At 41.3% G+C, this 15,532-nt stretch overlaps 1 protein-coding gene and 1 non-coding gene across 2 annotated transcripts in view; one reads left to right on the forward strand and one right to left on the reverse strand.

The window, feature by feature from the left end:
- AKAP12 (A-kinase anchoring protein 12) overlaps positions 1–15,532 on the reverse strand; it is a 97,201-nt gene that overhangs the window by 56,666 nt on the left and 25,003 nt on the right. The window lies entirely within an intron of this gene.
- Positions 1,451–1,557, forward strand: LOC133102700 (U6 spliceosomal RNA). The gene has a single exon (XR_009703051.1). It is a non-coding gene; the product is annotated as a U6 spliceosomal RNA (small nuclear RNA).

Below are 15,532 nucleotides of genomic sequence, written 5' to 3' on the forward strand. Positions count from 1 at the left end.
TGTTTCTTCACCTATACGATGGCGATAATACTATGCAGAGTTGTCATTGTGGCCACACCCCAACTCAATTAGGCCAGCATCTCTGGGAATGGGACCCAGGAGCATAATATTGACAAAGGAACCTGATCATTGGTGAATGGGGATACCGGATTCGGTCACTGGCAGAGACTGGAACCCAGCTCTCAAAAGGAAAACAAGGGGGGAGGGATAAATTAGGAGTTTGGGATTAGCAGACACACGCTACTATATATAAAACAGATAAACAACAAGGTCCTACTGTATAGCACAGGGAACTATATATACTCAATATCCTGTAACAGACCATAATGGAAAAGAATATGAAAAAGAATATGTATATATAACTGATTCATTTTGCTGTACACCAGAAACTAACACAACATTGTGAATCAACTATACTTCAGTTAAAAAAGCAAAGACTAAAAAAAAGAAAAGAAAAGAAAAGAAATAGTGACTATTCTAAGAACAGGTTGATGTTGGTCCATACACTTCTTCGGTCTCAAGCGTAGGCTTCCAAACCATCTTGTTGAGATGCCTCTTCCCAAGCCATGCCTCCTGGACAAATGAAAGCATCTTCAAACCAGACAAAGCAAAACCAAACCCAAACTGACACAAACCCTAAACACGCTAGTCATGGTGTTCCCTAAGGAATGAAGAGTCACAATCAACGTCTCTGCAAGTTAAGCATCTCTCAGTCTTTACTTTGTAAATTTATGTATTTCATTTATTTTTATTTTTGGCTGCGTTGGGTCCTCGGTGCTGCGCGCAGGCTTTCTCTAGTTGCAACGTGCGGGGACTACTCTTTGTTGCGGTGCGCAGGCTTCTCACTGTGGTGGCTTCTCTTGTTGTGGAGCACGGGCTCTAGGCGCACGGGCCCAGTAGTTGCAGCACACGGGCTCAGTAGTTGTGGCTCGCGGAAACTAGAGCACAGGCTCAGTACTTGTGGCGCACGGGCTTAGTTGCTTGGCGGCATGTGGGATCTTCCTGGACCAGGGCTCGAACCCTTGTGTCCCCTGCATTGGCAGGTGGATTCTTAACCACTGCGTCACCAGGGAAGCCCCTCGGCCTTTACTCTGAATGATCTAAGACTCAAGCCTGTTACTAAAACCTCAGGAGGGAAGGTGACGGGGGCAGCCCCACTGCCCTCACTTACAAAACCGGCCCAGCTGCAGCATCTACACTCAACAGCCCTTGTGCCCACTTTCTCCAGGAAAACCTAAGCTGGCCTAGGCTGTACTAAGGAAGTCATTCTGAGAGACAATGCCGAGACTGAAAAATGGCAGCTCTGGTTTCTTTTCTTTCTTATTTTCCTGGGTTTCAAAAATTACTCAATAAATGTATGTTATTTACACTGCACAGAACACCAACTTTCTTATCAGGATCAAACTCTACCCCAGGGAAAGGGGAGGGTGTTTCTAAAGAAGTAGGCATTGTGCTCGCTTCGGCAGCACATATACTGGAATTGGAACGATACAGAGAGGATTAGCATGGCCCCTGCGCAAGGATGACACGCAGGTTCGTGAAGCGTTCCATATTTAAAAAAAAAAAAAAAAAAAGAGGTAGGCATTGCACAGAGCCTTTCCGCTGGCAAAGCCCTATAAATACCACATCAGCTACAAGGTATTTGGGGAGTTTTGCGTTGGTTTGACTGGTTTTTGCTACCAAATCTCTTCCCTCACGCTTCTGCTTCTGACACATACAGGTGGTCAGAACATTCACTAATATACAAACACTCTAAAAAGCATCACCTAATGAAAAATGCATTCATAGTCTAACCAAGCATCATGGTGAATTTGCAGAGGAACTTAAAGCTGTATAATGCTCTCTCTCAGCATTTGGGGTGGAGAAGATCAGCCTGAATCTCTTAACCTGCACTCAAAGGGAAGAAAAAAAAAAAAATGCCCCATGCCTAGTAAAAAAAAAAAAAAAAAAGTTCTCCAGAATAATACAAGCCTAAGAGGGGAAAGCACTTGCAGTAGGTACTTCATACTACTTGAATAAGTGATCTTATACAAGTGCACTTCCCATTAAAAAATAATCCATTAACCTAATTTATAAATCATGTTATACCTGTCAAAATAGCTTTTAGAGCTGCCAGTTATTACAGAGAACATCTAGTAATGCCATTAATACTTTTTTTCTTTTTTGTTTTTGCTTTATCAATAATACAGGGGAACACAGAGTGGGCCTAATTTCACACATAAACACACTCAAGCAATCTGTCCTAATTCAGGAAGCAGAAGGCATTCATTTGGGAGAAACTCACTCTATTCTCCATTCTGAATGGGGGGTGGGAGCAGTGAGAGGCAATTCAGGTGCATCCCAAACGCAACAAAAATATGAATTAACTATTTCAGGAGATCTCTGTCGTCCTGAGATATAACTACCAAATTCAGAATAGCAATTAGCTTATCACAGCACCTACTGTTTGAAAAGTCAGTTTGAAGAATGTGCTCCTGATTTTTTTAACCTAATAAAATATATTTACCCCCATCTCAGCTGGCCTGTCCATCCCAACAACGGTGGTGTCTTGATCAAGTCAACAGCTGCAGTTCTGGTTCTTGTTTGATTGTTTTGTTCTATAAAATATAAGCCCTGACCTCCTTTGAGCTCTGAGCTCTAACCTTATTTGAATCCGATCATATTCAGGACTCTTAGTCAAAAGGAACAAATTACTCTGTTTTGAGACCTGGATAGACAAAGAGTAGGAAAGGGCTTGTTTCCTCCACAAGTGCTTCAATAAATAAAAATGAGCATCTAAGTGGAGATGGCTGATTCTTTTACCACTTGGCAAAAGATGTGTAAGCAAAGTAAATGATTTCCAGAAGTACAGACTTTAACTGCTAGTGAAATAGTCTCCAATACTCCCATCTGAGTGACTAGAGAGGGAAAGCTCCTTTGTTTTTGCTTTTTTAGAATGCAAGCAACACCTTTTCTAACTAGGGTGGGGACTCCTCATGAAGCAGTGAGGGCTTCTGGGAAATGCCTTGCCCACCGTGCCATTGATCTTGAATCTTGAAAGCAAGCAAGGGAGAAACTACCTGGCTATCAGGACACAGAGCTGGGCAGACAGGTGCCAGCCCTCCCTGCTGACTTTATTTGAAATACAAACAAAATCCTTTCAACTTGATGCTATTCTTCCACAAGTTTGCTTCCCCAGGGAAGAGAGCTGTGTCTAAACAGTGTCCTATCAGTGACCCTCTCTCAAAATTGCCTTCATTGTTTCTAAATTACAGCCTACAAAAGATGATGGTATTGTACATGTCAACGATCACAAAGCCTTTGCCCTTTTTGGACTAAATGCTGACTTAAATGAAACAATTTGCTTTAAATTCACAGCATGCAAAAATTACTAGAAACTGGAAAATATATATGGCTTTCTTCACCATATAGACTGTCCAAACAATTTCCCTTTCCCTCTACAACTCACCCAAACAGTAAACAGTAATACTTTGAATATTTTTGTTTTCTTTACATAATTGACTCCTCCCTTTTGGCATGAAACTTTTTTTTTTCCCCTAAAAAAGAGTAAATTGCTACTGGAGAAGTTAGTATAAAAAAAAAAACTTCTGATTGTCTTAATACTCATTTGTCTCAAACTTGTGCATTGTTCTTCTAAAAAATCCTCTTTTCACCTTTTCCATAAACTCTCCATTAAGGATCGGAAGCTCTCTGGTAATCAGTAGTTTGAAAAAGACACACACAGAAAATGAAATGCAGTTTTCTCTGATGGGTACTATTACCTCCTGGCAAGGAAAAAATAGTTCAATAGCAAATAATAATGTGAATCATTGCCAAGACAGAAAATTATTTGGTATCCATTCATATAATAATGGGGAAATTGTTCTGAGATTGAAAAGTTTTTATATCAATTAGGTTAGCAAATATCCTATAAAACTGTCTCTAGTTATTGCCTCTGGGAGATAAGGGACAACATTTTGCTTTAACATGTAAGTTTTTATGATGGAATAGTATTACTTGAACTCAATAGACTCCCCACTCTGTTGCTTCATAAATTATGTTCTTCACAGTAATTATTCTTTTTGTAATATAAATTTATTTATTTTATTTATTTATTTTTGGTTGTGTTGGGTCTTCGTTGCTGCGCGCGGGCTTTCTCTAGTTGCGGCGAGCGGGGTCGACTCTTGGTTGTGGTGCGCGGGCTTCTCATTGCGGTGGCTTCTCTTGTTGCAGAGCAGGGGGTCTAGGCACACGGGCTTCAGTAGTTGTGGCACATGGGCTCTAGAGCACAGGCTCAGTAGTTGTGGCGCACGGGCTTAGTTGCTTCACAGCATGTGGGATCTTCCCAGACCAGGGCTCGAACCCATGTCCCCTGCATTGGCAGGCGGATTCTCAACCACTGCGCCACCAGGGAAGCCCCACAGTAATTATTCTTAAGGTCACAGAATCTCATAACTTAGACCACTACACACTCTCATCTTGCACTGCAGTCTCCTGACTGACCTTCTAAGTTCACTCTCCAAAGTCAATTGTATGAGTCTGCTCGAGCTGCTGTAACAAAATACCACAGACTGGGTGGTTTAAACAACAGAAATTTATTTCTCATGGTTTTGGAGGCTGGGAAGTCTAAGATAAAGGTCCTAGCCAATTTGATTTCTGGTGAGGGCCTGCTTCGTAGCTTGTAGATGGCCACCTTCTCACCATGCGCGCTCACACGGCGGAAGGGAGAGCACCGCCTGGTACCTCTCCTTATAACGACACAAATCCTTTCAGGCACTACTCTATGACCTCATTTAGCCTTAATTACCTCTCTCCAAATACAGTCACACTGTGGGTCAGGCCTTCAACACGTGAATTTTAGGGGGATGCAGTCTGTCCACAGCAGGAAGTAATCACTAGAAGGGGCCACAGGGAGGTTTCTGGGACGCTGGGAACGGTCTACAAACTGACGTGGAAGTTCTTTACACACGTGTGTTCATTTTTAAGAAGGCATCAAGCTATACACTTAAGGTTTGTAGGCTTCATTGGATGTAAGTGGACCATAAGCAAACAAACCTAAAACCCCCTCAAACCGCAGGACAGGAATAAAGATGCAGACATAGAGAATGGACTTGAGGACACGGGGAGGGGGAAGGGGAAGCTGGGACGAAGTGAGAGAGTGGCATGGACATATATACACTACCAAATGTAAAATAGATAGCTAGTGGGAAGCAGCTGCATAGCACAGGGAGATCAGCTCGGTGTTTTGTGACCACCTAGAGGGGTGGGATAGGGAGGGTGGGAGGGAGACCCAAGAGGGAGGAGATATGGGGATATATGTATACGTATAGCTGATTCACTTTGTTATAAAGCAGAAACTAACACACATTGTAAAGCAATTATACTTCAATAAAGATGTTAAAAAAAACCCCATCAATCTGGCTGCCCAGTGGACAATGGAATGAAGGAGGCCAAGAACAGAGGCAGGGAGACCGCTGCTGCCGCGTCCAGCACAGAGCTAGAAGCAGGGAGGAGACCCTGGGGACAGGAAGGGTCAACCTGAAATAATGGACATGAAGCCAGCAGCACCTGCCAATGGAAAAAGAAGGACTCCCAGATTTGAGTCTGGGTTATGTCAGTGACAGTTCCTAAGTTTAGAAAAAAAAACTTGTCCCTGTTGACTGCTTAAAACCCTGAGCTTTTGGTCTTTATACTGAATTTCTCTCTCTTTCTCTCTTACACACACACACATTCTCTGAGCCAGAATGTCTGTTCCTGACAAGAGACCCTAGCTGCACGGTTCCTTAATCTCTACATAGTGCCTGTTTCCTCACTGGTAGAAAGAGGATTTACAAGTTTACTTGTACAAAGCACTTAAGACAACACCTGACACGTAGTACACACTCAATTAATGCTAGCTATTAGTATTACACAAATAACAAATCATGCTTTTGTTACCCCTTCCCTCTGTTTTGCTAGCCAACAGTTCATTCACATCTTTTCTCGACACTACTCTCTAGGAGAGGAATAACACCTCAGATGCAAGAGCCTAGACACTTGGGGATCACCTTGGGCTTTTCTGCTTCTCTTTCATCCCCAAGTGCCATTCCACCAACTGCCATCATTTCTTATGTCTTCAATGCTGTCTATACCCATTCCTTGATTTCTGCCCTAGCTCAGGCTTCAACGTTTCATTGAATCAATGTCTGATTTAATGCAATATCCTAAAAGCTGATCTCCCTGACTCTGGTTAGTTCGCTAACTCAATCTGTCACGCCAGTCTCATTTAGTTCCTAACCGTAATTCCCCCGCCATCAACTACAGAGGCCCAGCCTCCTTATCTAAGAGCCTCTGCCTTTCCATGATTTCCTACTACCCTCTTCCTTAAAGGCTCCGCCCTGGGCTAGTCAGGAAGAAATTCTCAACGTTCTTCACCAGTCACCTCTGAATTTTTATACAATGCAGGCTATGCTGTGGGAAGCTTCAAGGGCTAAACTAAGATAAAAAATCTACTCCATGAGGATGGGGGACACACCCAGCACCTTACACATAATACGCTTTAGGTAAATAGCTATTGAATTCAAGTGTAACTAGCTTGAACAGAAACTGGAGGTAGACAGCAGGGAACGAATCAAGTCAACAGACAAGAGGCAAACGGGAAAAAGCAATTACATCGAATCCCTACGAGCGGTAACACCATTAGACCTAGGCCAAAGAGCCTCTCACTTTGGACAGTCCATTCTGGCCGTCCTCCGGCCCTTCCCTCCCCTACAGGAACCAAGAGGGCAAACCTACCTGAAGTTACCATCCCACCCGCCCTGGGACCCAAGATTGTGGAGTTCCCAGGGCACCCCAAGGCCAGGGGCCTGCCAAAGGCTGTTTGTTATGATGGAGTTTGGGGGGTAGGGACAAAGTTTGGACAGTGGGCTGGTTAATCACATCCATGTGCTGAAGGCCTCTCAGGGGCAGCCAGGAGTGGGAAGAAGGCAGGCTGGAGGCTGGCCCCAGCTCCAGCCTGCCTCCTTTCTGGTAGGGAAGGTCTAGAGGTCTAAGAATTCTAAACTCAGATCTGGCCTTCTAGGTCATTATGAAGGTATGTTTTTCAAGATAAGACGATAGCATTTCATTTAACAGTGTGTTAGCTTGATTAATAGTTTTAAAATATTTTGACATGTAGTACATGTGTCTTCATTTGTATTCTTGTCCTGGGCCCTGCAAACATGAGGGGTGAGCCTATGAGAACCAAATCCGGGTTATGAGCAGCCCAAGGCCTAAAGGGAAAAACCCAGCACCATCCATTAGAGTCAGCCCAGAGGGGTGAAGAGCCAACCTCCAGGATTCTACTCAGGCTCTGCTTCCTGGAGCTGGGTGACCTTAGTTAAGCTGCTTCACCAGTCAGCCTGTGCCTCAGTTTCCTCATCTGTAAAATGGATCTAATAGCACCTACATCTCAAAAGGTTGTTGAAAGGATTACATGAGTTAATATTTGTAAAGTTCCTGAAACAACCCCTGGGACATAATAAGCACTATGCAAGAATTTGTTAAAGAAACAAAACATAGGGACTTCCCTGGTGGCGCAGTGGTTAAGAATCCGCCTGCCAATGCAGGGAACACAGGTTCGAGCCCTGGTCCAGGAAGATCCCACATGCCACGGAGCAACTAAGCCTGCGAGCCACAACTACTGAGCCCGCGTGCCTAGAGCCCATGCTCCACAGCAAGAGAAGCCACCGCCATGAGAAGCCCATGCACCACAACGAAGAGTAGTCCCTGCTCGCGGCAACTAGAGAAAGCCCACGCGCAGCAACGAAGACCCAACGCAGCCAAAAATAAATAAATAAATAGAAAAATATATTTAAAAAAAGAAAAGAAACAAAACGTATGTGGAGAAAAGGAGCCACAGGAAATCAGGTCCCAACCTCACAAAGAATGCATTAACCACAAAACCCAAGACTTAAAACTCCATGATGTAAATAACAAAGGGTTAAGTTCAGGATTGGGGGCTTGGCCTGTAAACCCAATCCTTATGTGTAGGAAACTTCGAAGGGAAGACACTTCCAGCAACTCAACTCACCAAAAAAATTAGAAAAAATTGTTTGCCGAGAGACTGCCCACAGATGTAAAAATATAAACTGTGAGTTTTGAAGCATATAATAAGACCCCAATAGATAAAATGGGCAAAGAATACCGTTCATAACATGAAACTAAATCAGTAAATCAACACATGGAAATATATTCACCTGCTCTAATAAAGTAAAAGAATACAAAAACCGAAGCAAACTTAAGATGCCATCCTTCACCTGTCAAAGTAAACTCTACCAATATCAGTGACATGGCAGTAAAATCTGAACACTTATTTGTTCCCAGCGGCATCAAAATTAGCATGACTTGTGAAAGCACACCCTTAACTACCAATTTGTAGAGGAAGGCTCACAAGTTAAGCCACTTATCTTGGGTAAGTGGCAGACTGAGGGTTCAAATCCATATCTTGATGACAAAACATTTGTTGTTTCTACTATTCGTGAAACCGGGAAGTTTACCCTCAGGAAATAAGAGAAGAAGGTCACAGAAACAGACACTCCCTGCAGAATGGAAATCAGCTGTCAGTGTGTTCACTGGCAAATAAAAAGAATGACTTAGTTAGCTGTAATATATTTTTAAAAATGACATGGAAACACAGGGAATTCTATAAGTGAATGCAAAATGGGAGTGTTTCACGCTAACTGCAACTCAATAAAAATTCATGTGCTTATGAATCACAAAGTATGGATTAAATATACTGAATACATATAAATTTAAAATTCTTATGCCAAAAGGGAGGGAGTGTTCTGAGTATTTTTTAAAGTATCTAATATAATATCTTTAAGAAGGAGGGAGACAGAGTACAATTATGAAACATTAGAGCTTGACGTGTTCATCTTCGAGACCATCTAGAACAGTCTCTCCATTACACTGCTGAGAACCCAGCCCTGAAAGAATGCTATTTGTCCAAGGTCACAGACCTCGTTAGGAATAGAAACCACACTAAAAAATTCTCAGCTTCAAGGCCACTGTTCCCATCTCCTTCTCTATCTCTACCTTTCTTTTAAAAAGATAACACTGGGTTTCCCTGATGGCGCAGTGGTTAAGAATCCGCCTGCCAATTCAGGGGACACGGGTTCAAGCCCTGGTCCCACCCACATGCCGCGGAGCAACTAGGCCTGTGCGCCACAACTACTGAGCCTGCTCTCTAGAGCCCGCGAGCCACAACTACTGAACCCCGTGGGCCTAGAGCCTGTGCTCCGCAACAAGAGAAGCCACCGCAATGAGAAGCCCGCGCACCGCAATGAAGAGTAGCCCCCGCTCACCACAACTAGAGAAAGCCCACGTAGCAATGAAGACCCAATGCAGCCAAAAATCAATAAATAAAATAAATTAATTAATTAAAATAAAAAAGTAAATAAATTAATTTAAAAAAATAAAAAGAAAGCAATAAATAGCCCTTGGATTCTCCCTCATTGTGAGTCTATCCACATTCATACATTACAGACCCAAAGATTTCCTTCCAGATAGAAATTAATATGAAATTGGAATTCCCAGGCAGTCCAGTGGTTAGGACTCTGAACTTTTACTGCTGAGGGCCCGGGTTCAATCCCTGGTCAGGGAACTAAGATCCCACAAACCATGTGGCATGGCCAACAAAAAAAAAGAAATTAACATAAACTTAACTCATGAACTTTTCAAATACTATCTGAAGTGATACATTTCATTTTCATCATTGTAGATGTTAAGATATGAAAATATGAAACAGAAGATGAACAGTGTTTACTATCCCCCTTTCACAGTAGTAAGAAAAAAGAAATGCTTCTTCTCTACTAGGAACACACACACACAGACACACACTCACACACACACCTGTTAGCTGTTCCCTAAGGATCTGAAAGGGAAGGCTTAACAAGTCTCATATATTCCAGTGATTAATGCTTTATTTAACATTACCAAAAATACCAGTACCAGGCGAACCAATGCAGTTGAAGAATAAATTCTTACAAAATCCACACATTACTCCTAAAATCTGTTCCTATGTATATTCTTATTAGCATTTAAAATGACTTTTATCTCTGTTCAAAAAGAACAGAAGGGAAATGCTAAAAAAGAAGTAGGATTTATAGCCCTGTTAAAATACAGTATACTAAAGAAAATGGTTAAATAGGAGACAATAGTCTACTTGCAGGTTAAGCTTGCTCATTTTATTAAGGAAACAGGTTATTTTTAAGACCTAAGAATTAAACTCATTCAATAAATACCTACTGAGTGTCTATTACTTATCAAGCATCAAATTTTCAGTTAAAGAAATGTAACGGGAATTTTTTCAAAGTATTTCAGTTCTACAAATTTCTCTCGTTGTAAAACTCTAGATGCTTAGAAACTATATGTGTCCTCTTTCCATCCATTTTGCATTTTAAAAACTCTTCTTCAAGAGGAGTAGATCCAGAAAATGAGTTTTATGTGCCTGGGCGTGGTTATCTTAGGAGGATTCCACCCCCAAAGAAAAACTCAAGGCTTTCCCTTAACTTAGGAACATACACATTGCTGAGGAAAGCACTCCAGTCTATGTAACATTTACAACTGACAAATGGTTCTTGTAGCCCCGTCGATTAATAAGTGATCCCCATCTGCTCCAACGGAAATCGGGAGCCCCAGTGTACAGAACCCACCTTGAAACAGCTGCAGAAGTAATTACCCCTAGGAAAGGATGGATGCATTTTCTTCTGTATCTTCGAGATTTTATAAGTCGCTGTACTTGTTTTTAGGTTTGTTTGTTTTCGTGTTCACTAAATGACCACGAGCAAGATTTGTTTAAAATGGCTTAAACTGAGTATGTGCCTGTAGAAATGCACACACAAGGAATTCCTCCTCAAAACCGCCAAGAAAAAGGCAATCCTTTCATATCAATCCACGAAGGATAGTCTTTTAAACAACAGGTCCCCTTGTATTCTTACTAATTGGATAAATCAACAAAAAGGGCTATCTAAATCTTTCACAAAAAGATAGGATTGTGATCAAACACAATCAGAGACTTCCTAGGAGGAAAAGGTAAAATAAACGATAAGTAAATAAAATAAGTTCCTCCAAATCTTCGGATCTCCCGGTGTACTGTGCTCCTGGAACCACTCCCAGCCCCGCTGGCTTCCCTTTGTGTGAGCCACCGGGAAGCTCCGTCCACAGGGAGAGGCGACGCAGTGAGTGTGAGGCAGGTTCAGAGCTGGGAGGGAACCGTAGCCCTTCAGCTGCCCAGACCGCTGACAAAGCTAACTTGGTTTCATTAGCCATCCTCTCTCAGTTCCACTAACGCCCTAAGCAAAAACAGAAACAGCAATCCAGGGCGTTGGCACCTATGAAAATGTCTTCATCACTTTCCAACGTGTAGCGAACATTTGGAGGAAGAAATCTACATTTTCAATTCCTTCTTGGCTCTGCTAGCAAGACTTTGCAACAATGACTAACCAGCAGAACACCATGCTATTAAACTGAACTTTTACAGCTATAGCTTTGCTACATTTAAATTCTGTGCAAGATTTTAAAAAGTGTTCCGGAGGTCCAAGAGAGAGGGGATATATGTATACATATAGCTGATTCACTTCGTTGTACAGCAGAAACTAACACAACATTGTAAAGCAATTACACTCCAAAAAAAAAAAGTGTCCCAGGAACATGGAAAGATAAAAAAAATAGGAGATTTATTGTTCTACACTGAAAATTGTATTTCAAGGTCTCTTTAAGCTCACCACTACCCTAATGACGTTTATACACAAAATTTCAGTCTGATCAATTTGTTAACCAACAATTGTTAGACCAAGAAAAATTGTCAGGGGTGTCATCGATTAATAATTATGGTCAATCTAATTTTTATCCTTTATTAGCTATTTTCTTCCTGCAAAGATGAATGCTAATAAACACTTAAAACCAGTCTAGATGTCTAGATAAATAGAACAGTTTTCCAAGTCAATGAGGCATTCTGTTGGTTTAACCTGCATAAAGTCATTCAACAAAAATAAGACTAGAAACAGTCCTGCAATCCCCACACTGGAGTGAAAAATACAAACGCACAACTTGCAGGCAGACAATGAAATGCAGGTGGTTTTTTGAGACAGATGACAGGAAAATAATTATTTAAAATCTTATTCCTTCCAATGATAGTCATAGTATAAGATTTCTTGTTTTTAACATTCAAAGTACTAAATCAATATAAAACGTATAAATGTATAAATGTTCTGATTTTTAAAAAAACTTACTGATTCATTCAAATGTCTCCTACAACAAAAATATGAGCCTAGGAAATGTGGCATCTCCTATAACGGAGTTTCTAAGGGAAGGTCTCAGTCAGGCAGTTTTTTGGATCACCTTGTTGGAGGGTAGATTCATTTTGCAAAAATCTAGTCTTCAACAGGTGTTCCCCTTTTCTAGATGTAAAATGTACATGCATTCTTCAGGATTACTCTGAGGGTTCAACATCCAAAATGCAAATAACATAGGAGACCTCAAACTTGACACAAGGGACACTACCCAGTTCTAGGTTCTCTCAGATGCAAAACCTCTGCCCTTTCCAATGCCTTCTAAACACAGCAAGCTAAGGAGCTAGGAAGATGACGGTTTAGGCACCCTTGCTGCGAAGCTCAAAATGGCCATCAGGGCGATCCATCTGCAACATTGCTTGACCACGTTTGGGTCAAACAGGTTTGTGAGAACTGGCTTGGAATTCTAACCTCTGCTTTCGTACATTGTCTCTATGAACCTGAGTTTGTGTGTGTGTATTTTTAATGCTTTTGAAGTTAGAAACTATAAAATTGTGAAATGGCACCCAGTCACAAATATTCCTTTTTTCTAAGAATATGCGAAAGAGATAAGGTTGTGTTAACTTGGAATTTCCACTTTTTTCCCCCCTCTGCTACTTTTTAATCTTTCTACAATTTCTAATTTCCATATTTATAATACATAAAGACCCTTACCTGGTCAGGGACAGAACTTTTTTGTTTTGTTTTATAATTGACAACTTCTTCCAGGAAAAAAAAAAAAAAAGAACACTTCTGACAAAATATTTCTAATTCACTTCAATGAAATTAAGGTCTATTATTCTAGTCAATTGCCTTGCTTCCCTGCTATGCTACCCCTCCCTCCTCTTCCATCACCACCACTCACACCCAGGTGATCCTCAGGAACCGAGGGTAACGACCATCTTGATCCCATTTTTTTAACCAGTCTAAGCAATAACTATCTATCTTGTTCTGTTAAATAAATATGCTCATAACGTTTTTATTGGGAAAAAATTTTTTACCTTTAAGAGGAAAACGAAGGGAGAGAAGAGGATACAAAGGAAAAGCTCTTCTCTACAGAAGAACGCCAGATGGAGAAATGTAGAAAGAATGGTGGATGAGAAGGTTACCATTTTGCATCCCCCAATGTGATTCAGTCGAGGATCATCAATGGATGCTAAAACACTGTTTGGCAACAGAATAATCAGCATCAAACTCTCATATTATCCCACAGGGAAAAGCATCCCTTCGTAATGAAGAGATCTGGTTCGAACCGTTAATCAAATCATCAAACTCAGCATCACCTATTGACACGATCGGGCAGCCAGGCATTATATGACTCCCGGGGTGATGTAATAGTAGGTACTCAGTAACACCTAGGTGTATTCTTGCTAAGACTGTTCAGCCTCAATCTAATCATAGAAAAAAAAATCCAATGAGCCCACTATCCAATAGACTGGCCTGGGCTCTTTATAAAAATAAATCCCACAAAAAACAAAAAGGCAGGAGAAGTATTCTAGTTTAAGAGACTAAAAGAAACATAACTGAATGCAATATGGGACTTTTGATTAGATCCTGGATCCAATTTTTTGAAATGCAGGTATAAAATATGTTTAAGGAATAGCAGAAGTTTGAATATGGACTCTATATTAGATGATATCATCAATTTTATGTTAAATTTCTCAAGTGTGATTATGCTACTGTGGTTAAGCAGAAGAATGCAAGAATTTATTCTTAGGAGGCAGTGCTAGACTCTTTAGAAGTATTCTGATGTCTAAAAGAGTTCAGTAACCACACACACACACAAAAGTATACAAACAAGACAAGGAAAAGCAAATCTGGCAAATGTTGATGACTGGTGAATTTACACAAGTACTGCTACTACGTTATTTGGTGAGAAACATATTTAACCAACAGAAATTCTCACCACCTCCTCACCATGGAAACATTTAATTATTCCAGCAACTCCCCCATCTAGAAACAGTATTTCTTATCTATTAAGTCAGGACTGTAAGAACCATTTTTCAGAAGCCGGAACGCGCTTTAACTGCCAAGGATGCACAATGCATACTGTTCCCTTGGATCCGCTGTGCTGTTTGCTGTACAAACATTCATTTCAGAAGGCATCTTTAATTTTTAGCTTTACTTGGCTGTATAAGAATACCAGATATTTAGCTCACTAAAAACAAATGGGATCAACATGATTGGCCATCAGGGAAATGCAAATCAAAGCCACAGTGAGATACCACTTCACAGATTACAAGTGCTGGAGAGCATGTGGAGAAACTGGAACCCTCTTATACTGCCGGGGGGGAAGGTAAAAGCTGCCTTGGAAACTAGTCTGCTAGTTAACATATAACCCAGCGATTCTACTCCTAGATAAATACCCAAGAGAAATGAACACATATGTCTAAGCAAAAACTTGTACACTAATGCTCTTAGCAAAAAGTGGAAACAACCCAATGTCCATCAACATGGATGGATGCATGGATAAATAAAATGTGGGGTATAGCCACACAATACAAAATCATTCGGCAATAAAAAGAAATGAAGTACTGATACATGCTGCAACATGGATGAACCTGGCAAACATTAAACTAAGTGAAAAAAGTCAGACACAAAAGGCCACGTACTATGTGATTCCATTTATAAGAAACGTCCAGAATAGGAAAGTCTTCAGAGATAGAAAGGAGGTTAGTGGTTACCAGGGACTGCGGGGAAGGGAAATGGGGAATGATTGCTAATGGCTATGAGGTTCCTTTTGGGGGTCAAAATGTTCTAAAATTGATTGTTGTGATGGTAAGTGTACGCAACACAGTGAATGTACTAAAACCCACTGAATTGTACACTTTAAATGGTAAACTGGGGACTTCCCTGGAGGCGCAGTGGTTAAGAATCCACCTGCCAACGCAGGGGACATGGGTTTGATCCGTGGGATCCGGGAAGATCTCACATGCTGCGGAGCAACTAAGTCCGTGAGCCACAACTATTGAGCCTGCGCTCTAGAGCCCGCGAGCCACAGCTACTGAAGCCCACGTGCCGCAACTACTGAGGCCCGTGCGCCTAGAGCCCGGGCTCCGCAACAAGAGAAGCCACAACAATGAGAAGCCCGCGCACCGCAACGAAGAGTAGCCCCTGCTCGCCACAACTAGAGAAAGCCCGCACGCAGCAACAAAGACCCAACGCAGCCAAAAATAATAATAAATAAATAATGGTAAATTGTAGGGTATGTGAATTATATCTTAATAAATTCTTCCAGCAATTGAGACTAGGAAATATCTCAG

The sequence above is a fragment of the Eubalaena glacialis genome, chromosome 12, assembly GCF_028564815.1.
Source record: "Eubalaena glacialis isolate mEubGla1 chromosome 12, mEubGla1.1.hap2.+ XY, whole genome shotgun sequence".
Lineage (NCBI taxonomy): Eukaryota > Metazoa > Chordata > Mammalia > Artiodactyla > Balaenidae > Eubalaena > Eubalaena glacialis.